We start from the raw sequence: 22554 nt of genomic DNA, 5'->3' as shown, positions 1-22554 counted from the left end.
CCGCGGGTTGGCAGTTGGGAGGCTCTTGTCACTCGCTCTGCGGTGAATACACACTGTGCGCATGCGCACAGCGTCTATTCGTGAGAGCACTTGGCATGCACCCTCACTGACGAAAATGGGAGGCATGGCTCGCGATCGAGTCATTGCCACAAAGCCATGCCCCCTTTCCACCCAAGAGGCCATGGGAGTCCCGCTGTGGGAATCTACAATGTTGGGAGGTATGGGGTAAGTTGTTCAAACTGAAATCTAAATTGCAGTGTAAAAATAAAGCAGCCAGTATTTAACATGCATAGAAAAAATATAACCCACCCAAATCTAAATCTCTCTGCATGTTACATCTGCCCCACCTGCAGTGCAACATGGTTTTGCCCAATTGCTAACTTTTTTGGTTTGCTAAATAACCCCCTAAATACTGCATAATTTTGTTTTACTTTTAATTAGTGTCATTGGTCACTTTTCATAGCTATAGGGATCTTCTGCATCATCTCAATTGTTTTATGTGTTTCTTATAGTGTTTTAAGTAGAGATGAGCGCCTGAAATTTTTCGGGTTTTGTGTTTTGGTTTTGGGTTCGGTTCCGCGGCCGTGTTTTGGGTTCGAACGCGTTTTGGCAAAACCTCACCGAATTTTTTTTGTCGGATTCGGGTGTGTTTTGGATTCGGGTGTTTTTTTCAAAAAACACTAAAAAACAGCTTAAATCATAGAATTTGGGGGTCATTTTGATCCCATAGTATTATTAACCTCAAAAACCATAATTTACACTCATTTTCAGTCTATTCTGAATACCTCACACCTCACAATATTATTTTTAGTCCTAAAATTTGCACCGAGGTCGCTGTGTGAGTAAGATAAGCGACCCTAGTGGCCGACACAAACACCGGGCCCATCTAGGAGTGGCACTGCAGTGTCACGCAGGATGTCCCTTCCAAAAAACCCTCCCCAAACAGCACATGACGCAAAGAAAAAAAGAGGCGCAATGAGGTAGCTGTGTGAGTAAGATTAGCGACCCTAGTGGCCGACACAAACACCGGGCCCATCTAGGAGTGGCACTGCAGTGTCACGCAGGATGGCCCTTCCAAAAAACCCTCCCCAAACAGCACATGACGCAAAGAAAAAAAGAGGCGCAATGAGGTAGCTGTGTGAGTAAGATTAGCGACCCTAGTGGCCGACACAAACACCGGGCCCATCTAGGAGTGGCACTGCAGTGTCACGCAGGATGTCCCTTCCAAAAAACCCTCCCCAAACAGCACATGACGCAAAGAAAAAAAGAGGCTTTTTACTGATATTTGGTGTTTTGGATTTGACATGCTCTGTACTATGACATTGGGCATCGGCCTTGGCAGACGACGTTGCTGGCATTTCATCGTCTCGGCCATGACTAGTGGCAGCAGCTTCAGCACGAGGTGGAAGTGGATCTTGATCTTTCCCTAATTTTGGAACCTCAACATTTTTGTTCTCCATATTTTAATAGGCACAACTAAAAGGCACCTCAGGTAAACAATGGAGATGGATGGATTGGATACTAGTATACAATTATGGACGGGCTGCCGAGTGCCGACACAGAGGTAGCCACAGCCGTGAACTACCGCACTGTACTGTGTCTGCTGCTAATATATAGACTGGTTGATAAAGAGATAGTATACTCGTAACTAGTATGTATGTATAAAGAAAGAAAAAAAAACCACGGTTAGGTGGTATATACAATTATGGACGGGCTGCCGAGTGCCGACACAGAGGTAGCCACAGCCGTGAACTACCGCACTGTACTGTGTCTGCTGCTAATATAGACTGGTTGATAAAGAGATAGTATACTACTAATATTATATATACTGGTGGTCAGGTCACTGGTCACTAGTCACACTGGCAGTGGCACTCCTGCAGCAAAAGTGTGCACTGTTTAATTTTAATATAATATTATGTACTCCTGGCTCCTGCTATAACCTATAACTGGCACTGCAGTAGTGCTCCCCAGTCTCCCCCACAATTATAAGCTGTGTGAGCTGAGCAGTCAGACAGATATATAATATATATAGATGATGCAGCACACTGGCCTGAGCCTGAGCAGTGCACACAGATATGGTATGTGACTGACTGAGTCACTGTGTGTATCGCTTTTTTCAGGCAGAGAACGGATATATTAAATAAACTGCACTGTGTGTCTGGTGGTCACTCACTATATAATATATTATGTACTCCTGGCTCCTGCTATAACCTATAACTGGCACTGCAGTAGTGCTCCCCAGTCTCCCCCACAATTATAAGCTGTGTGAGCTGAGCAGTCAGACAGATATATATATAATATTATATATAGATAATAGATGATGCAGCACACTGGCCTGAGCCTGAGCAGTGCACACAGATATGGTATGTGACTGAGTCACTGTGTGCTGTGTATCGCTTTTTTCAGGCAGAGAACGGATTATAAATAAAAGTGGTGGTCAGTCACTGGTCACTATCAGCAAAACTCTGCACTGTACACTACTGAGTACTCCTAATGCTCCCCAAAATTAGTAAATCAAGTGTCTAAACGGAGAGGACGCCAGCCACGTCCTCTCCCTATCAATCTCAATGCACGTGTGAAAATGGCGGCGACGCGCGGCTCCTTATATAGAATCCGAGTCTCGCGATAGAATCCGAGCCTCGCGAGAATCCGACAGCGTCATGATGACGTTCGGGCGCGCTCGGGTTAACCGAGCAAGGCGGGAAGATCCGAGTCGCTCGGACCCGTGAAAAAAAACATGAAGTTCTGGCGGGTTCGGATTCAGAGAAACCGAACCCGCTCATCTCTAGTTTTAAGGCAATAATCCTCTCACTTTAAAGGCTGCTTTTAAATATTCCTTTTACTAATAGGTTATTTATGAGCAACTAGTTATATATTCTTTAAAAGAAAAAAAGTGTCTGCAGTAACAGAGAGTAGGAAAGAGCCTGAAGTAAAAAGAGGAAGCCAGTAAGAAAATTTGATTGTACAGGTGTGGTATAGAAGATCTACAGGAATAAGATGGACATTCATTTTGTTGACCCCATATGGTCGACATGCATTAGGTCGACATGGTCAAAAGGTCAACATGGAAAAGGTAGACCGTAGAAAAGTTTGACAGGTACAAAAGGTCAAGAGGGTCAAAAGGTTGACATTAAAATGGTCGACACATAAAAGGATAACACAAGTTTTTTAAGTGTTTTTGGTATCATATTCTATGTTTCAACATGTATGACCCCAATTATAGCAAATGTAGACCCTCGCATGCTCACTTTGCCCATCACGCATCGGGCAAGGTTACCATTCACAGTCGTAATCCACGTGGATATTACTTTAAGCACAAGTTGAAAAATATGTGAAAAATCCCCCAAAACGTGACAACCATATGTGTCGACTATTGTCATATCAACCTTTTAAACCTGTCAACCTTTTGTACCTATCAATCTTAAGTACTGTCTACCTTTCACCAGTCAACCTTTTGACCCTGTCCACCTAATGCATGTTGACAATACGTGTTGACCTGTTGACTGTCTATCTAGACCAGGCATTCCCAACCTCTGTCCTCAAGGCACACTAACAGTGCAGGTTTTAGTGATATCCAGACTTGAGCACATATGGTTAAATCAAATTAACTGAAGTACTATTTAAGTCACCTGTGCTCAAGCATGGATATCACTAAACCTGGACTGTTAGTGTTGCTTGAGGACCGAGGATGGGAATGCCTATTTTAAACAGTGTAGCTCTATCACATACCTCCCACCTGTCCTGATTTCAGTGGGACAGTCCCGCTATTCAGACACTGTCCCACTGTCCCTCCTGCACGTTGCAGTATCACGTGGGCGTGTGGGGGAGTTGGGAGATCCTGTGATCACCGCTGCTCTGCAAAACAGTCTGTGATCACTGAATTAGATGCCGTGTGCACAGCATCCAAACAGTGCAGGGAGTGAGGCGGGGACTACCCAGCTGCTCAGGAGCGCTGGGCACCCCCCCCAAAATGACGGAAAATGGGGGTCGCCCGACTAGACCATACCCCCTTCTGACTAAGCTCCACCCCTCACGGCAAATCCCCACCCACTTTTTCAGCACAGCCACGCCTCTGGCGCAGCAGGTCCCGCCACACATCATTAGAAAGTTGGGAGGTATGCTATCATCCAGATACAGACTGTACGTGTAAAAGATCACAAGCTAACAATATCACCACTTTATCCTTCAGCGCTTATTGGTCAATAGAACGGCAATTTCAAGACTCTGCCTCTTCAAATTTTCCTCCATTATATAATGGAGGAGTACTGAAAAGACATTGAAGGAAGGAATGGATTCATAACAGGCTATAGCTGCTCCAGTAAAAGTGTTATTGTCTACTTATTCAGTAGACCATCATATTCGGTAGGAGGCTACATTATCAATTTTGTGTTTGAAATATACCGAAGGGGTGATACACTATGAGATTCCCTCTCTCTTATTTTTTGAGTGTACAGAAGCTTTAAGAAATTGCTCGATTTGGAGGAACATTTGAAGAGGCAGAGTCTTGAAATTGCTGTTCTATTGACCAATAAGCGCCGAAGGATAAAATGGTGATATTGTTTGTGTATTGTTTAGTGGTTTGGGTGGAAGCCACTTCACCTACTTGTCTAATAGGCTGCTGTTAAGCGCACTTGATCTAGTTACACAAATTTTGTTTCTGCTTTTTTGTGTAAAAGATCACAGTTTAAAAGGCTGCTGCATTAGAGAGTGAGTGACAGGACTGAGCTGCTCAAGGAAAGTGCGCAGAGCCTGCAGTTAGGGGTCCAGGGAGATTTTAGTCCTGCCTCTCCTCCACTCACAGGTAAATTACAACACTGGATATTAACCAACTACTGCCTTATTCAGAGTGAGATATAATAAACGAGATTTGTGTCCTCATCCCAGTATCTGTGGCCAGTGTGTGCCAACTAATATGCACAGCTATAAGATCAGCATACCTCCCGACGTGACCCTTTCCAGGAGGGACAAAATGCTCTACTCCTAGACTTCCCTCTTCATTTTGATTGTCATCACTTGTGTTGAACTAGTTAATGGATAAGAAAGATGTTTTACTACAGTTGATAGCAAGCATAGATTAAAAGGAAAGTCCAGGAACAGAGCATTTTGTCCCTCCTGGAAAGGGTCATGTTGGGAGGTATGGATCAGACAGATTATCTTACTGGCGGCTGGCCATACCCATTCTCTGTTTAACTCTATTTCATGGGCCCCTAACATTTAATTCCCAGAGTGAGCCCATGAAGCCCTTTTCCAATTCTGTGTGGTGTTCACAAGAAAGATGTCTGTATTGTGTGATTTTCATGTTAGAATCCTTAGGAGGGACCGCGTTATACAGGACACAGCAGCCCAGAAATAGTCAAATGTTTCTGCATGCTGTGTAGCCCTTTGTGCAGTGCATCTTATTGCCATGGTTACTGGAAGCAGCTGTTATGGATGTAGCCATTTGGAAATAGTGGAGCTGCTGATTGGGAGAGTCATAAAAGGGGGCCAGGTAGGCAATCAATCATTTATACAGTAGTCTGGTCTCACTCACAGTGCTGGTGATAGTCTGATTTTCTACTGTCTGGAAGCATTACCGGAGACTTCTGATTCTGCTCATAGCCATGTCTGGAATGCTACTCTGCTCACAGTGGGTCTATGCCACAGGTTCTCAAACTCGGTCCTCAGGACCCCACACAGTGCGTGTTTTGCAGGTAACCCAGCAGGTGCACAGGTGTATTAATTACTCACTGACACGTTTTAAAAGGTCCACAGGTAGAGTTAATTATTTCACTTGTGATTCTGTGAGGAGACCTGCAAAATATGCACTGTGTGGGGTCCTGAGGACCGAGTTTGAGAACCTATTGTCTATGTCTACCTCCCAACATGGCCCTCTCCAGGAGGGACAAAATGCTCTGCTCCTGGACTTTATTCCTAATTTATGATTGCGGCACCTGTTTTGAATAGGTTAATGGATAAGAAAGGTATTTCACCACAGGTGATGGAATTTATAAATTAAGAGGGAAGTCCAGGATGAAGCATTCTGTCTCTCCTGGAGAGGATCATGTTGGGAGGTATGTCTATGTATTAAGCCTTGGAGAGAGATAATGTGGATTAAGATAAAGTTCTAGCCAATCAGCTCCTAATTGCCATTTTACAGACTTGAAAAATGACAAATAGGAGCTGATTGGTTAGTACACGGTGGGGCAGGGAAATGGGCATTTTTAAAAATTCAGTAATTAAATAAACAATTTTTATTTGCCAAATTACAAATATGCCATCTTAAAGTGCAGATGTAGCCATGCTCATCCAGCCTGCGGCACGGGCACGTGCGCCTCAGCACGCCATGCAGCGACTTAGTATGGCACCTATGTATTTCTATGGGCATGCATACTTAGACACATGCACATGTCCTAGTGGCGTGCACACTTGCTGCGAATATGGCATGCTGTTGGCTAGGTGAGCGTGGCTACATCTGTACATAGGGGGTCATTCAGATCTGATCGCTCTCTAGGGTTTTTTTTGCACTGCTGCGAGCAGATAGTCGCTGCCCATAAGGGAGTGTATTTTTGCTTTGCAAGCGTGCGATCGCATGTGCAGCCGAGCAGTACAGAAAAGTTTTGTGCAGTTTCTGAGTAGCCCAGGACTTACTCAGCTGCTGCGATCACTTCAGCCTGTCCGGGGCCGGAATTGACGTCAGACACCCGCCCTGCATATGCTTGGACATGCCTGCGTTTTTCCAAACACTCCCAGAAAGTGGTCAGTTGACACCCACAAATGCCTTCTTCCTGTCAATCTCCTTGCGATCGGCTGTGCGAATGGATTCTTCGTACAATCCATCGCCCAGCAACGATCCGCTTTGTAGCCGTATGACGCATGCGATCAGGTATGAATGACCCCCATAATATGCTGCTTATTTCTTGAAAATCACATCCCAAAGGTGACTTCCGTCTCTGCGCAGGCATTCGTCTAATCTTCCACGCATGTTTTCCATAATGCGGTGAAGCATCTACAAACAAATATTGATAAAGTCTTTCTTTTAGCTCTTCAATATTGTGTCAGTAATTATTATTATCCTTTATTATTATCTTTTATTTATATGGCGCCACAAGGGTTCCGCAGCACCCAATTAGAGTACATATGCACATAATCAAAACAGGAAAACAGTGACTTACAGTTGAAGACAATATAGGACAAGTACAGGGTAACTAAGCATAACTACACCAGTAGACGACAGAGATAAATTTCAAGGTGGCCAAAAAACTGTGGGATTTGGGCAGTTGAGGATTATTAAAGTAAGAAAAGGATAAGCACATGAGGGAAAAGGGCCCTGCTCGTGAGAGCTTACATTATAAAGGGGAGGGGCAGACAGACAGGGGTGACACAGATGGGGTAGACTGTGGCATGGGACAGGGGGTTAGGATGAGATTTGGCTAGGTTTGGTAAAGAAGTGGGTCTTAAGAGCCCATTTGAAGTTCTGTAAAGAGGTGGAGAGTCTGAGGGGGAGAGGTAAAGAATTCCACAGAAAGGGAGCAGCACGTGAAAAATCTTGGTGATAGGAGTGGGAGGAAGTAATCAGAAGACAGGAGAGTCAGCGTGCATTAGCAGAGCGAAGAGGACGGGTGGGTGAGTAAAGGGAGATAAGGTCAGAGATGTAAATGGGAGAGGAGTGGGTGTGTGCTTTGTAAGTGAGTGTGAGAAGTTTGAATTGGTATCTGAAAGGTAAGGGAAGCCAGTGAAGGGCTTGTAGGAGAGGGGAGGTGGATGTAGTGCATTTGGTGAGGAAGATGAGCCGGGCTGCAGCACTGAGGATAGATTGGAGGAGAGAGGTAATTGTCAGGGAGTACACTTTGTTTTTTAAGTGCCCCCATAAAAAAAGGTCACACACCGAGGCACACCCATGTTTTAATGGCATGAGCAGACCAGATGGTACAGGTTCTCGTTATTTTGTGACATTTAGAAGGATGTTAAATACTACCCATATGGGAGTGGTTAATATTATATTTGATTATTGCTCTATGATACAACAATTTATTATGTTTCATTGACTATATATAACCACACCCACATTAAACAAACCACATATGTACAGTTTTTCATCAATGTCCATTTTTATTTTGCTGGAACATTGGTAGAATAGCCTGAGTCACTTTATTGTATTTGTAGAGATGTGCACCGGAAATTTTTCGGGTTTTGTGTTTTGGTTTTGGGTTCGGTTCCGTGGCCGTGTTTTGGGTTCGAACGTGTTTTGGCAAAACCTCACCGAATTTTTTTTGTCGGATTCGGGTGTGTTTTGGATTCGGGTGTTTTTTTCAAAAAACCCTAAAAAACAGCTTAAATCATAGAATTTGGGGGTCATTTTGATCCCAAAGTATTATTAACCTCAATAACCATAATTTCCACTCATTTTCAGTCTATTCTGAACACCTCACACCTCACAATATTATTTTTAGTCCTAAAATTTGCACCGAGGTCGCTGGATGACTAAGCTCAGCGACCCAAGTGGCCGACACAAACACCTGGCCCATCTAGGAGTGGCACTGCAGTGTCACGCAGGATGGCCCTTCCAAAAAACACTCCCCAAACAGCACATGACGCAAAGAAAAAAAGAGGCGCAATGAGGTAGCTGTGTGACTAAGCTCAGCGACCCAAGTGGCCGACACAAACACCTGGCCCATCTAGGAGTGGCACTGCAGTGTCACGCAGGATGGCCCTTCCAAAAAACACTCCCCAAACAGCACATGACGCAAAGAAAAAAAGAGGCGCAATGAGGTAGCTGTGTGAGTAAGCTAAGCGACCCTAGTGGCCGACACAAACACCTGGCCCATCTAGGAGTGGCACTGCAGTGTCAGGCCGGATGGCCCTTCCAAAAAATACTCCCCAAACAGAACATGACGCAAAGAAGAAAAAAAATAGGCGCAATGAGGTAGCTGTGTGACTAACATAAGTGACCCTAGTGGCCGACACAAACACCAGGCCCATCTAGGAGTGGCACTGCAGTGTCACGCAGGATGGCCCTTCCAAAAAATACTCCCCAAACAGCACATGACGCAAAGAAGAAAAAAAAGAGGCGCAATGAGGTAGCTGTGTGACTAAGATAAGCGACCCTAGTGGCCGACACAAACACCTGGCCCATCTAGGAGTGGCACTGCAGTGTCACGCAGGATGGCCCTTCCAAAAAACACTCCCCAAACAGCACATGACGCAAAGAAAAATGAAAGAAAAAAGAGGTGCAAGATGGAATTGTCCTTGGGCCCTCCCACCCACCCTTATGTTGTATAAACAGGACATGCACACTTTAACCAACCCATCATTTCAGTGACAGGGTCTGCCACACGACTGTGACTGAAATGACGGGTTGGTTTGGACCCCCACCAAAAAAGAAGCAATTAATCTCTCCTTGCACAAACTGGCTCTACAGAGGCAAGATGTCCACCTCATCATCATCCTCCGATCCATCACCGTGTACATCCCCCTCCTCACAGATTATCAATTCGTCCCCACTGGAATCCACCATCACAGCTCCCTGTGTACTTTGTGGAGGCAATTGCTGCTGGTGAATGTCTCCATGGAGGAATTGATTATAATTCATTTTAATGAACATCATCTTCTCCACATTTTCTGGAAGTAACCTCGTACGCCGATTGCTGACAAGGTGAGCGGCGGCACTAAACACTCTTTCGGAGTACACACTTGTGGGAGGGCAACTTAGGTAGAATAAAGCCAGTTTGTGCAAGGGCCTCCAAATTGCCTCTTTTTCCTGCCAGTATACGTACGGACTGTCTGACGTGCCTACTTGGATGCGGTCACTCATATAATCCTCCACCATTCTTTCAATGGTGAGAGAATCATATGCAGTGACAGTAGACGACATGTCCGTAATCGTTGGCAGGTCCTTCAGTCCGGACCAGATGTCAGCATCAGCAGTCGCTCCAGACTGCCCTGCATCACCGCCAGCGGGTGGGCTCGGAATTCTGAGCCTTTTCCTCGCACCCCCAGTTGCGGGAGAATGTGAAGGAGGAGATGTTGACAGGTCGCGTTCCGCTTGACTTGACAATTTTCTCACCAGCAGTTCTTTAAACCCCTGCAGACTTGTGTCTGCCGGAAAGAGAGATACAACGTAGGTTTTAAATCTAGGATCGCGCACGGTGGCCAAAATGTAGTGCTCTGATTTCAACAGATTGACCACCCGTGAATCCTTGTTAAGCGAATTAAGGGCTCCATCCACAAGTCCCACATGCCTAGCGGAATCGCTCAGTGTTAGCTCCTCCTTCAATGTCTCCAGCTTCTTCTGCAAAAGCCTGATGAGGGTAATGACCTGACTCAGGCTGGCAGTGTCTGAACTGACTTCACGTGTGGCAAGTTCAAAAGGTTGCAGAACCTTGCACAACGTTGAAATAATTTTCCACTGCGCTTGAGACAGGTGCATTCCACCTCCTATATCGTGCTCAGTTGTATAGGCTTGAATGGCCTTTTGCTGCTCCTCCAACCTCTGAAGCATATAGAGGGTTGAATTCAACCTCGTTACCACTTCTTGCTTCAGATGATGGCAGGGCAGGTTCAGGCGTTTTTGGTGTTGCTCCAGTCTTCTGTACGTGGTGCCTGTACGCCGAAAGTGTCCCGCAATTCTTCTGGCCACCGACAGGATCTCTTGCACGCCCCTGTCGTTTTTTTTTTTTTTTTTTTTGCAAATAGATTTTTATTGAAGTTTCATAAAGAGAGAAAAAAAAAAAAGGTACAGAAGCAGCTCAATAGCATCTAGTAACATCAGATATACAACATCTGGAGATATTCAACACCGTGTATAATAAAGAGACCCGTAAAGGGAATATCGCCTTTCCACTTACATAACATATCTCCCAGAGAGAAAAGAAAAAAGAAAAAAAAAAAAAAACCATAAACATTACATGAATTACAACTTCTTGAAGCAAAAAGGAAAAGAATAGAGGTAGGAGAGGGAAGAAGGATAGCGGGAGAAAGAGAGGAAGACAAAGGGATAAGGAGTAGTGTTACTCTCGGAGTAGAGGAATAAAAATAAAGATATCGTAGGCGGACAAGATTTAGGGAGGGGGGGGGGGGTATCTCTCTTCCTATCCTAAGGAGCTTTAATCGTAACTTATAACAGGTGGCTGCTGGAGATAAAAAAGGGGGAGGTATCTCTTAAAGAGAAGATTTGTAATGGGATGTCGCTTTATATTCCAGCCATGGGCTCCAAGTAGCAGTGAAGGATGTGTTTCTCATTTCCAAAGACAAAATGAGGTCCTCCATTGCCATATAGTGATCTAGGCGGGCGGTCCACTCTTTCATATTGGGGGACACTATTGATTTCCAGTGAACTGGGATCACTGCCTTAGAGGCACTCAAAATATGGCGAAGTAGTGATTTCTTGAGGTGATATCTAGGTGTACGCGTAAGATTTAATAACCAAAAACTAGGGCAAAAGGGTAAGTCCTCACCGAGAATAATGCTAGCTGTCTCCACCACCTTGTGCCAATACGGTTGCAAAAGAGAGCATTCCCACCATATATGAAGTGTGGTGCCCACTGCCGTCCCGCATCTCCAACATGTGTTGGGTACTCCAGGGTAGATTTTCGCAAGGAGATTTGGGCATCTATACCACCTTGTAAGTACTTTGTAATGAGTCTCCAAGACTAACACATTGGTAGTTAATGAGAAAGTATTTTTATAAATATCTTCCCAATCGTCTGTGGTCACCAAACCTCCAAGATCTAATTCCCAATCCTTGACAAATTTAGGTTGGGAGGAAAATCTGTGGTTCAATATCCATTTGTAAAATGTAGAAAGAGTGTGCCTAGGGTATGTGTGGGAGAGACACATCTGCACAAACAAAGTCAGTGCTCGTATACCTTTCCCAGAAGAGCAAAAAGTCTTTAGATAATGTTTAATCTGGAGATATCTCCAGATTTCTTTATTGGGTAGATTCCATTTAGTTTGCAGTTCGGGAAAAGGTATTATGCCAGATGTGTCCAACAGTTGGTTAGTTCTCAGGATGCCCTTTTCCTGCCATGAACAGAACGACAGGGAGTGGCATCCTGGGGGAAACTCAGGATTCCCAAACAACGGTGAAAGTGGGGAGGGATGCGCTGAAACATGAGGAAGGAAACGTAAGAGACGCCAACACGAAAAGATGGGACCAGCCAGCGGGTGCAATACCTGGGGGACTTTAGAAAGCCAAGGGGAGTTCGAGCTAAGAGAAGGAAGAGAGGCCAGTTCAATGTCTACCCATTGTTTCCTGTGGAGTTCACTACTCCACTCCATTACTCTCGTAAGGAGTACTGCATGGTAGTAGGATAAAAAATGGGGAAGTTGGAGGCCTCCCTGGTGTTTCCGTCTAAAGAGAATCTCGTGCTTAAATCGGGGTTTTCGTCCCGCCCAAATGTAGTCTCTAATCTTTCTTTGCAGTAAGAGAAACCATGATCGAGGAACAGCAACAGGTAGAGTTTGTAGCAGGTATAGAATTCTGGGTAAAATATTCATTTTGATTACTGCTATTCTGCCTATCCATGAAATTTTTTTCCCACCCCATTTGGAGAGGTCAGATTGAAGTTTTGATAAGAGTGGAGGGAAATTCAATTGGTAAATCTGGGAAAGATCCCTATGTCGTATTACTCCTAAATATTTTAATTGTGTTGGATGCCATGCAAAGGGCGAGATAGATTGTAGTACTTGGAGGCTGGTCTGATCTAGTGTTAAATTCAATGCTGTAGATTTAGATAAATTAATTTTAAAATTGGAGAGAGTTCCAAAACGTTTAAATTCTTTAAGAAGGTTGGGTATAGAGGTCAGAGGGTTAGAAATCACTGCAAGGAGGTCATCCGCAAACAAGGCCAGCTTGTACTCCGTCTTTCCCACCTGCATCCCTGCGATGTTAATATTCTGGCGAATGGCCCTTGCCAGGGTCTCCATGCAAAGCACAAAAATAAGTGGTGACAAAGGGCACCCCTGACGAGTGCCATTCCGTATCTGGAACGGGTCCGACAGTTCTCCATTGATACGAACCCGAGCTGCGGGTCCAGAGTACAAGGCCCTAATTCTCTGGAGGCCCACTAGGCCCAAGCCCATGTGCTCCAGCACCCCCAACAGGAAATCCCAGTCAACTCTGTCAAACGCTTTTTCTGCGTCTGTTGAGAGGAGAATGGAAGGGGATTTACAAGTTGATGCATAATAAATTAAGTCCAGAACCTTTGTGGTGTTATCCCTGGCCTCGCGGCCTGGAACAAAACCCACCTGGTCCGAGTGTATCAGTTTTGGGAGGAAGAGTTTTAAACGATTCGCCATTAATTTGGCGAAGAGCTTCAAGTCTACATTTAACAGGGAAATGGGCCTATAACTGGAACATTGGGTCGGATCCTTGCCCTCCTTATGGATCACTGTGATATGTGTGAGCATAGACTGGGGAGAGAAGGAGGACTGGTCTGAAACCTGATTAAAAGCTCTAAGCATCAGAGGCAGCAAAACATCTCCAAATGTCTTATAGTAGGCTAAAGAGAAGCCATCAGGGCCCGGACTCCTGCCATTAGGGGTGGTTTTGATAGCTTCTTCAAGCTCTGCCAGAGTGTAGGGGTCCTCAAGTGACTCGACTTCTTCAGGTGTAAGTGTGGGGAAATCAATTTCACGCAGGAACTCTGCAATAGAGGCCTTTCGGAAGGAGTCAGATTCGACCTCCGTAGAGCCTCTTAGATTGTATAACTGGGTATAATAATGTTGGAAGGCTGCTGCTATCTCTGACGTGGTGTGTTGTGTTGTTCCAGTATGCGATTTTACTTTAGATATAAAAGATGCCGCACGTTGAGCTTGGAGAGCCCGCGCCAGCAGCTTCCCAGGCTTATTCCCCCATAGAAAAAAACGGCTACGGCATTTTCTAGCCTCTAATTTCAGTCTATGGGACATAAGCGAGTCCAATTCCTTCCGAGCCGTTAGTAAAGATTGAAGGTTATCGTCTGACATGGTGGATTTATGGAGAAGTTCTAAGGCTTGAATTTTTTGTAACAAGGCCTCCCGCGCCGCCATGTGTTGTTTTTTCCTATGGGCGCCCAGTTGAATGAGTTTTCCCCTTATTACGCATTTGTGGGCCTCCCAGACTACCACTTTAGAGATCTCCTCTGTGTCGTTAACATCAATATAATCAGCTATAGCCTCCCTGATCTGCTGTTGGCAACAGGGATCCTGGATGATCATCTCGTTTAATCTCCATGTGTAAGAATTCGGGCGAGCAGGGGACAGGCGCACCCCCAAAGAGACAGGAGCGTGATCTGTCCAGGATATGTTGCCCACAGCAGAAGCCTCAGCCAGGTGCAAAAATCTATGCGGGATAAATAAGTAGTCAATCCTAGTGTAAGTGTTGTGAGGGTGTGAATAATAGGTAAAATCACGAGTAGAGGGGTGTTGTATCCTCCAGACATCAATGAGTTGAAAGTTATGTAGAGTCCTCCGGACCCTACGATGTAGTTTATCCGAATACCTAGGGGAGGGGTTGGAGGAATCTAATCGGGGCTCCAAAGACCAGTTTAAATCCCCGCCAAAGAGCAAAATCCCATTAATGTGGGGTTGGGCTAGGGTGAGGACTCTATCCAAAAAGCCTGGCTGTACCTTGTTAGGGGCATAGACATTAAGGAATGTGAGAGCTCTATTGGCAATAGTGCAATTTATAAGCAGGGCCCTGCCGGGGACAAGGTGATGGCAAACAACATCAGCAAGGGTAACATGTTTGGCAAACAATATCGCTATGCCCAAAGTCTTACCATCAGCGTTATTGGAGAAATACCCTGTAGGGAAGTCTCGACTCCTGAGAGAGGGGGCCGCCCCCTCTTTAAAGTGGGTTTCTTGCACAAAGGCAACGTCTGCTTTTTCGGCTTTCAATTCTCGCAAGGCCCTTGACCGTCTCTCAGGAATGTTGAGCCCCCGGGCGTTAATAGAAACCACTTTTAGTAGCGCCATTTATCCGTTCCGAAAAGAAATAGTGAATCTGGTCTTACAGAGGTCCCAGCAGCAGAGAGTAGGGTTTGGGCGTTGGTGAGTCTAGGTAATTCTGGAAGGGAAGAGAGAACCAAAAAGAGAGAAGGGGAAAAAGAAGAGGACAGAGGAAGAACAACAGGACAGAAAAGCATAACACTATAGAACAAATGAACAAGTAAAGACATAACACCGCTCCCGGTGATACGAACAACGGGGACAGTGTTCCCATCGATCGTTCCGGGACCAAACATTGCGGTGCAAATGGGGTAACAAGGGAGGAACGGATCCACCCTCCAACACGAACCACACCATTGGAACACAATTAGCGACCACAATAATATGAACATTGCATATCACAATAATAGGAACAGTACGTTACCCGAACTATGTTAAAGCAGTAGAGACCGTGGCAGAGTTGCTTAATCTCCACTCTATTCGGGAAATTAAAATGTCTAGGTCCCACGAGCCTAATGGGACTATCAAATATAGAGACGGGGGTCCGAGAGGCCTCACGCCCTTCGACTGCAAGGTGCCTCAAGGGAGGAAGTCTTCATGGAGGTGCAATGGTCCCCCCCATAGGGTCACGACATAATGAAGCAGTCCTCTTTGTGCCAATCAATCCCGCGTAGTGAGAAAAAGTTGCCACTCTAAGGGTGGGGTGATCAGGTCTTCGCAGCCGAGGAGGAAGATGAAGGGGACGGAAGGGAGCGGTTCCGTTTCTGTGCTGCTGAAGGAGATCCCACTGTTTGGAAAGGTATGTCAACCCGGGGGGGTTGGGGGGGGCGAATCCTCGAACATACGGATTTCCACTCAGGGACCTGCACAGGGTCGATAGATAGGGTGGAGCAGAAGAGAGCGACATCCTCGGGGGTCCGAATCGTGGCAGACCGACCTTCATTGGTTGCTGTAATGCTGAAAGGAAATCCCCATCTGTATTTGATATTGCTTTTGCGGAGGGCATCAGTTAAGGGCTTTAATTGACGTCTAGACTGTAGGGTGTGACGAGAAAGATCTTGGAAAACCTGGATGGGTGAGCCATTGAAGTCTAGGTCTCCGGCGTTCCGGAGTTTCCTAATTATCTCGTCTTTTTGGCTATAGTAGTGAAGACGGCAAATAATACACAGAAACACAGAAACACAGAATTTGACGGCAGATAAGAACCACTTGGCCCATCTAGTCTGTCCCTTTTTTTTATCCTTTAGGTAAAAGACTTTGTTTAATATATATTTGCCTCTATTCAACCAACCTGTTTTGGGAAAAGCAGTAAAGATGAAGACACTTGTCACAACTGCGGCAGTGGATAAACGCAAAGGACACACAACTGCTAAGAACTGTATAAAGACTATTACTGAGGGTGGTCACAAGTACCGAATGTTGCAAAACTTGAAACAAATCAAGACCACAGCTCTCGAAATACACAGCCCTCTGCTCCAAAACCAAAATGGCAAGCATTCTTACCAGGATTCCCAGAACATGAATCAGGCGATAGATGACAGGCATATGCTAGGACGGGTGTGGATCATTAGATCGACAGTGTCTAGGTCGACAACGCCCAGGTCGACCACTATAATGTCTCTTGGTCGTTCGGACTGCAGGCCTCTGGGACGCAGCGCTCTGTGTGCCCTGTCGAAGACAATGGGGTCGTTTGGGTCGGTTTCCAGGACTGCACCGAAAATCTTGTTGAGGACATCTGGGATGCTTTGCTGTGGTATGTCTTCAGGGATGCCCCTCACCCGCAGGTTGTTCCTGCGACCCCTGTTGTCTATATCATCAAGATGATCGTGCAGGCTCTGAATCTCCTCCGCCTGGAGTCTGATAGTATCCACCAATGCGTGTTGAAAAGCGTTGGATTCATCTCCCCTAGTCTCCAATGTTTCGATACGAGAGCCCAGCTGAGTCAGGTCGGACCGAAGTGAGGACACCTCAGAGTGGACCACATCCCGGAGTTTACTTTCCAAAGATGTGAAGTCCGCCTTAGTGGGCAAGGTCTGTAAGAGGTTGAGGACTTTCTGCATATCTTGCTGTCCAGCGGAGTTCCTATCTGGTGTAGTCACCCTGGTTTCGCCTTGCGTCTCCGACCTCTCGGATTGAGACGGGGAGGAAGGCGTCGATGGAGTCGACATATCTGTATCTTTCCGGAGATTGAGATACCGCCTTAGGTCTGAGCGGGGGGTAACTTCAGACTGACAAGCAGAGGTTTTCACTCCCCTACGTTTCCTGCGACTCATGGGTAATAGGAAGGGGATAGGAGCGTCGGATCCTGCACGACTAGAGCTGGAGCAGGGGTATTGGGCAGCTCAGTACCACAGATCACACCTTGATCACTCCCTCGGTCCCATATCCCAAAGTTAGGGGCTGATATTCACAGATCACTACGTCGCCACCATGTAGAAGAGAGTGTCAGGTGTAGTGGTGGGTACGTACGGCAGATAGCATGGTTACGGGCATGTCGGAGTGGTTGCGTTATCGTGTCGGGTCTAGCAGAAGACTATAGAATCAGCGAGACAGATCCGTGGTAGTACGTGTCAGAAGGTGTCAGCCGTCACTCCTCGAGACGGCCTTACATGACTGCCGGAGGAGGCATCTATTTCCGTTGGGGTGGGGACATGATGGTCACAAGGCGGTGACCACTTGTAGGCAAGTTGTTTTGCTATAATACAGGCAAGTGTGACAGAGGGGGAGGTGAGATTCAATAAGGACCCACAGGGGGGAGCTTCAGTTCCCTATGTCAGGCAAAGAGCGTGTAGTCAGGTTTAATTCCTCTCATATAACTTGTGAAGTGGCTGGAATTCTGTGCCAACAGCACCTGTCACCAACACTAGAGGTGCTAGCAGGGCAGTGAATCTCCACAGGGCAGCGTCTCTCAGTGTGGGCACCTTTCCAGGAATAAAGATGGCGCCGCCAGGCTCCTATTTCCCAATGCCTGTATTCTCACTCTGTGTGGGCACCTTTCCAGGAGCAAAGATGGCTCCGCCAGGCTCCTATTTTCCAATGCCTGTGTGAGTGCCTCATGCAGCCCCAGCCTGCGGGAAAAGCTCGGTGGTGGTAGTGGTGGGTGTCCCAGCAGCTTAGGTGAGGCCTCAGAAGACGTGCGGCGAGCGCTGGAGGCAGCGGCGGCCGCGGCCGGTCCCGAGAGCGGCACCACGTGATCGGCGCCGCGCTCTCCTGCACACGGAGCTACACGCCGGGCCCGCGGGGAACCGCCGCTCGGAGCAGCCCAGCAGGGGGGAGACTCACAGAGGCGAGGAGAGGCGTGTGGGGGCTCCAGGGATGGAGGGGATATCTCCGGCGAGGTTCTCCGCCGCAGGGCACCGCACTTCCGGTCCGGGGCAGCTCCAGGCTCGAGGTCCCGGCTTCAACTGGCAGGGAAGGCCGCAAACCGCACGGGTCCAGGGGGCACCCGCCGGCTCCGCAACCACTTCACTCAGTGCTGGGGGGGGCCCGAGCAGGTAAAGGGTAGGTAATAATTCCTAGTTTTTCCCAGTTTAATCGATGTTTGAGCAGTTAAAACAGCTACTAGGGCAGGAGCTCAAGTGCTGCACGTCCTCCTGCAATCACAGCCAGGCCACACCCCCGCCCCTGTCATTTTTTAAATAATTCTGCACCACCAAATTCAAGGTATGTGCAAAACATGGGACGTGCTGGAATTTGCCCAGATTTAATGCACACACAATATTGCTGGCGTTGTCCGATGCCACAAATCCACAGGAGAGTCCAATTGGGGTAAGCCATTCTGCGATGATCTTCCTCAGTTGCCGTAAGAGGTTTTCAGCTGTGTGCGTATTCTGGAAAGCGGTGATACAAAGCGTAGCCTGCCTATGAAAGAGTTGGCGTTTGCGAGATGCTGCTACTGGTGCCGCCGCTGCTGTTCTTGCGGCGGGAGTCAATACATCTACCCAGTGGGCTGTCACAGTCATATAGTCCTGAGTCTGCCCTGCTCCACTTGTCCACATGTCCACATGTCCGTGGTTAAGTGGACATTGGGTACAACTGCATTTTTTAGGACACTGGTGAGTCTTTTAATGAGGTCTGTGTACATTTTCGGTATCGCCTGCCTAGAGAAATGGAACCTAGATGGTATTTGGTACCGGGGACACAGTACCTCAAACAAGTCTATAGTTGGCTCTGCAGTAATGATGGATACCGGAACCACGTTTCTCACCGCCCAGGATGCCAAGGCCTCAGTTATCCGCTTTGCAGCAGGATGACTGCTGTGATATTTCATCTTCCTCGCAAAGGACTGTTGGACAGTCAATTGCTTGGTGGAAGTAGTAAAAGTGGTCTTACGACTTCCCCTCTGGGATGACCATCGACTCCCAGCAGCAACAACAGCAGCGCCAGCAGCAGTAGGCGTTACACTCAAGGATGCATCGGAGGAATCCCAGGCAGGAGAGGACTCGTCAGAATTGCCAGTGACATGGCCTGCAGGACTATTGGCATTCCTGGGGAAGGAGGAAATTGACACTGAGGGAGTTGGTGGGGTGGTTTGCGTGAGCTTGGTTACAAGAGGAAGGGATTTACTGGTCAGTGGACTGCTTCCGCTGTCGCCCAAAGTTTTTGAACTTGTCACTGACTTATGATGAATGCGCTGCAGGTGACGTATAAGGGAGGATGTTCCGAGGTGGTTAACGTCCTTACCCCTACTTATTACAGCTTGACAAAGGCAACACACGGCTTGACACCTGTTGTCCGCATTTCTGTTGAAATACTTCCACACCGAAGAGCTGATTTTTTTGGTATTTTCACCAGGCATGTCAATGGTCACATTCCTCCCACGGACAACAGGTGTCTCCCCGGGTGCCTGACTTAAACAAACCACCTCACCATCAGAATCCTCCTTGTCAATTTCCTCCCCAGCGCCAGCAACACCCATATCCTCCTCATCCTGGTGTACTTCAACACTGACATCTTCAATCTGACTATCAGGAACTGGACTGCGAGTGCTCCTTCCAGCACTTGCAGGGGGCGTGCAAATGGTGGAAGGCGCATGCTCTTCACGTCCAGTGTTGGGAAGGTCAGGCATCGCAACCGCCACAATTGGACTCTCCTTGTGGATTTGTGATTTCGAAGAAGGCACAGTTCTTTGCTGTGCTTTTGCCAGCTTAAGTCTTTTCATTTTTCTAGCGAGAGGCTGAGTGCTTCCATCCTCATGTGAAGCTGAACCACTAGCCATGAACATAGGCCAGGGCCTCAGCCGTTCCTTGCCACTCCGTGTGGTAAATGGCATATTGGCAAGTTTACGCTTCTCCGACGACGATTTTATTTTATATTTTTGAGTCCTTTTTTTACTGATATTTTGTGTTTTGGATTTTACATGCTCTGTACTATGACATTGGGCATCGGCCTTGGCAGACGACGTTGATGGAATTTCATCGTCTCGGCCATGACTAGTGGCAGCAGCTTCAGCACGAGGTGGAAGTGGATCTTGATCTTTCCCTATTTTTGGAACCTCAACATTTTTGTTCTCCATATTTTAATAGGCACAACTAAAAGGCACCTCAGGTAAACAATGGAGATGGATGGATACTAGTATACTTATGGATGACGAGTGACTGACGACACAGAGGTAGCTACAGCCGTGGACTACCGTACTGCGTCTGCTAGTATAGAGATGATAATGATATAAAAAATATATATATATCACTACTGCAGGTATATATAATATAATGACGGACCTGCTGGACACTGTCAGCAGACTCCTAAACTACTAGTATGAAGAAGATAGAAAAAAAAACCCCACCAGAGGTAGGTATACAATTATGGATGAGCACTGACGACACAGAGGTAGCTACAGCCGTGGACTACCGTACTGCGTCTGCTAGTATAGAGATGATAATGATATAAAAAATATATATATATCACTACTGCAGGTATATATAATATAATGACGGACCTGCTGGACACTGTCAGCAGACTCCTAAACTACTAGTATGAAGAAGATAGAAAAAAAAACCCCACCACAGGTAGGTATACAATTATGGACGAGCACTGACGACACAGAGGTAGCTACAGCCGTGGACTACCGTACTGCGTCTGCTAGTATAGAGATGATAATGATATAAAAAATATATATATATCACTACTGCTGGTATATATAATATAATGACGGACCTGCTGGACACTGTCAGCAGACTCCTAAACTACTAGTATGAAGAAGATAGAAAAAAAAAACCCACCACAGGTAGGTATACAATTATGGACGAGCACTGACGACACAGAGGTAGCCACAGCCGTGGACTACCGTACTGCGTCTGCTAGTATAGAGATGATAATGATATAAAAAATATATATATATCACTACTGCAGGTATATATAATATAATGACGGACCTGCTGGACACTGTCAGCAGACTCCTAAACTACTAGTATGAAGAAGATAGAAAAAAAAACCCCACCACAGGTAGGTATACAATTATGGACGAGCACTGACGACACAGAGGTAGCTACAGCTGTGGACTACCGTACTGCGTCTGCTAGTATAGAGATGATAATGATATAAAAAAAATATATATATATCACTACTGCAGGTATATATAATATAATGACGGACCTGCTGGACACTGTCAGCAGACTCCTAAACTACTAGTATGAAGAAGATAGAAAAAAAACCCCACCACAGGTAGGTATACAATTATGGACGAGCACTGACGACACAGAGGTAGCCACAGCCGTGGACTACCGTACTGCGTCTGCTAATATAGAGATGATAAAGATGATAGAGATGAACAAAAAAAATATAACACTACTGCAGGTAAATATTTATATAATATAATGAATGACGGACCTGCTGGACACTGTCAGCAGAATGCGTTTATAGAATAAAAATAAAAAAACACCACAGGAGTGTTTAACTTTTTCAGGCAGACAATATACTGGTGGTCACTGGTCAGTCACACTGGCAGCAAAAGTGTGCACTGTACTCCTGCTATAACTGCACCCCAGTCTCCCCCACAATTCAGCTGTGTGAGCAGTGAGCACTCAGCACAGTCAGATATACATAGATGATATTATCATGCAGCACACTGAGGCTGAGCACAGATATGGTATGTGACTGTGTATCGTTTTTTTTCAGGCAGAGAACGGATTATATTAAATAATAAATAAAACTGGTGGTGGTCACTAGTAACTATCAGCAAAACTCTGCACTCTGAGTACTCCTAATGCTCCCCAAAATTACTAAGTTAGTAGTAAATCAACTCAAGTGTCTCTATCTATTCTAACGGAGAGGACGCCAGCCACGTCCTCTCCCTATCAATCTCAATGCACGTGTGAAAATGGCGGCGACGCGCGGCTCCTTATATAGAATCCGAGTCTCGCGATAGAATACAAGCCTCGCCAGAATCCGACAGCGGGATGATGACGTTCGGGCGCGCTCGGGTTAACCGAGCAAGGCGGGAAGATCCGAGTCTGCCTCGGACCCGTGTAAAAAGGCTGAAGTTCGGGGGGGTTCGGATTCCGAGGAACCGAACCCGCTCATCTCTAATTTGTACATCAGGCTAAATTAGTTAGCAAATACTAGCCAACTCTTTGCCGTTAACTACTGTATAAAAAAATATTGTGCCCACTTGGGCAATGCAAAACTAAACAGACTGAGAGCATGAAT

General features: G+C 46.3%; 1 protein-coding gene across 1 annotated transcript in view; it reads left to right on the top strand.

Moving 5' to 3' along the window:
- CPNE4 (copine 4) overlaps positions 1 to 22554 on the top strand; it is a 900265-nt gene that overhangs the window by 246438 nt on the left and 631273 nt on the right. The window lies entirely within an intron of this gene.

Source organism: Pseudophryne corroboree, chromosome 5 (genome assembly GCF_028390025.1).
Source record: "Pseudophryne corroboree isolate aPseCor3 chromosome 5, aPseCor3.hap2, whole genome shotgun sequence".
In the NCBI taxonomy this organism is placed as follows: domain Eukaryota; kingdom Metazoa; phylum Chordata; class Amphibia; order Anura; family Myobatrachidae; genus Pseudophryne; species Pseudophryne corroboree.
The sequence above is the reverse complement of the archived record's forward strand: the minus strand, read 5'-3'. Positions and strand labels throughout refer to the sequence as shown.